Below are 2,877 nucleotides of genomic sequence, written 5' to 3' on the forward strand. Positions count from 1 at the left end.
TGGGGAAAGCAAAAGGAGGGCGGTCAGGCAGAGGGTGCCACGTGCATGTGCACATGTATGTATGCACATTGCCACCAGGCAGCCTGGAGAACAGCTACCACAGGTAAGGCTAGGGGAGGGCGGGGGGGGAGGGAATTGAGGGCCCCGTAGGGAGGTTTGGAGGGAGTGAATTGGCCACAGCTGAGGGTGCTGCCCAGCCTAGGCAGTGAATGGGCTTTGGCGACTGGGGCATGAATACATGGCCCTCACGAGGAGTGGGATGGGGCTGTGGGCTCTGTCTGGGGGTGGGGGGTCTGGCTCCCCACCACTGCATGCACTCCTGAAAGCCAGGGGGCCACATGCCCCCCAGATATGTGCATGGGGTGGGTGCAGGTTGCCCACTGCAGGCTCAGGCTCCTGCCCTACTGCCCTCCCCCAAGGGCCTCCGCAGTACAATAGGCAGGACCCAGCGCAGCAGGGCAGAGTGGGGCCAGGTGTGGAAACTCTTTGCCACTGAAACCCCCATGCTGCCATGGTAAGGCACTCCCTGCCCACCCAGTCCGAGCCCTCAGCAAGTAGCCTGCACCTCCCCCACCCAGAGTCTGCTCCAGCCATGCCACCCATGGGGGAGGGGAGCCAGGCTCCGCTCCGCTGCAGCAGCCACCTCCCATGGGCAGCTGTCAGGGCTTAGGCACTGCTGTGGGGATCAGGGGGCTGTGGACCTGAGTCCCTGGCCCTGATTTTCCATGATAAAAAAACTAAAATCAGATGCCAAAATTTATAGGTACTTTGAATTTATTTTATTTTACTGATTGAGGCACTGATAGGCTTCCAAATTGCTTTAAAACTGTAAATATATCAATAAAATGTTGTGTTCAATAAGGTGCCTGAACACAGGCTCTGCCGGGCAGGCTCATTTCACAGCAGACGGGGCTATGATCTAACAAGCCTGAGGGAATGATGTGGCTGCTGTGCAGGAGTGGCAGATGGTGCTTGGTGACATAAAAGTGGTCAAGGAGGGCCATGGTGAAACTGCTAGCACTCATCCTGGCCCAGGTGTACTGGTGCACATCAGGATGCAGGGCTTGCCAGATGTCGATGAGGTCTGTGGTCTCCAGGGCAGACTGGAGCTTGTGGTGTGAGGGCAGGTGAGGCTCAGGCCCCATGTGCTCGAGCAAGGCGTCAATGGTGCAATTAAAGTCCCCACCTATGAGGAGAAGATCATCATCCTCACTAGCGTCGTGCAGGAGGGTGGCCAAGGTCTCGAAGAAAGTGACCCTCTCCTGACCATCACTGGGTGCGTAGACGTTGATGAGCAGCAGGTGGTATTGTGCTAGGATGACGCAGACAGTCAGCAGGCAGCCAGGGACTATCTCCCGTGCCACCACCTTATTGTACTGTAGTTGTGACAATAGAAGTCACAACCCTGGCGCTAAGGTTGGTGCCATGGCTCAGGAACAAGTGGCCTCCCCAGGCAGCGTGACAAGCCACCTGGTTGAGCCCGTCAGAATGTGTCTCCTGAAGCAATGCAACGGACAGCCATTTCTGGCACAGGAGCTCCAGGACATCCTCCCGTTTCACTGAATCTCAACAGCTGTTGATGTTAAAAGTGCCAATGGACGTGGCTGCTACGGGTGTGGGTATGTGAGAGGAAGAGTGAGCACCCAAGAGCAGAGCCAAAAAGCAGAGACAAGTTGGGGAAGGCCTATCATGCCCTACTCTACTCCAGGGATACCCCCAGACCCCACTTGTCTCTCACGTGCTGTGCAAGATTCTCCAGATGGTAAGCCATCTGCCGAGTGCCTAGGTCCTGTTGCATAAGTTTGGCTGCAGCTCTGGCAGCCTTGACAAAGATTTTAGGATCTGTGACTGTTGGGTGATGTGCCCCATTACAGTCCTTCTGTCCTTTGGTCTGTTTGAAAAAGGCCAGGAGACCCCCATAGACGGGGCCGACCCAGGGTGGTCGTCTCCTAACATGGGCTGGATATTTCCGACAGAAGCATGGCGAGGCTGCACCCCAGGTGGGAGCTCACCCACAAACACAGTGTCTACATCCTTAATGTCTAGACACAACAGCCTCCTCTCATCATCCAGGTCAAGGACTAGCTCTGGAAGAGTGATCCCTGCCTTCTTGTGGGGAGAGAGGCCATCCTGCTCTCAAGGTCACTTGCAACACTCAGAAAGCTGGATCTCTATCTAACTAGTTTCCTCATACAATTCAGTAGGCTGGGACATGACCAAGAGGTTAGCAGACTCCTCTGCTGCCCCATGGATTGGGCCTCCAGAAGAGAGGCATTATGCCACCCAGCTCCAGAAGCTGGGAGACAGATGAGGGGTTGGTGACCCCTGCCCTCACCTCCCACACCTCCAAGCTGTCCCCTGTCAAATGGGCCACTGGCATGACAGCTGGAGTGGGGTCAGGCTCCCCAGAAGGTGCCTCCCCAGCGCCAGCTGAGGAGAGTCCCGGTGGGTATAGGGTGTCCTGAGAGGCCCCCTATACCTTCCTCTCTTTTTTCTTTTTCGTCCTAGTGGCAGGCAGCCCACCCTTTGTAGGGGATGGGCCAGACTGCTCCAGGCCTGCAACCCCAGGGCCAGCCACCTCAGACAAGGCTGTGGTGGAGGGTGGCCAGGAGGAGCCCCGAGCGCCATCGTCTGACAGGGCCTTGGCGCCAGTCACCTGCCAGCCCAGTTGCCTCAGCCGGGGTGGTCAGAGCAGGCAGGGGGCAAGTGGAGACATCAGCCCCTCTACCTGGTGGGGCCTCTGCACCGGGGGGGTGGGCACTGTAGGTGGAATGGGTGGGAGAGAGGGCTAGGGAGTAGTTCCAGTCCCTCCGCTGGATGGTGCTCTCATGCCAGAGAGTTAGTTTCATAGTTTCATAGTTTCTAGGGTCGGAAGGG

The sequence above is a fragment of the Gavialis gangeticus genome, unplaced genomic scaffold (assembly GCF_001723915.1).
Source record: "Gavialis gangeticus isolate Ggan-Ray unplaced genomic scaffold, GavGan_comp1, whole genome shotgun sequence".
Lineage (NCBI taxonomy): Eukaryota > Metazoa > Chordata > Crocodylia > Gavialidae > Gavialis > Gavialis gangeticus.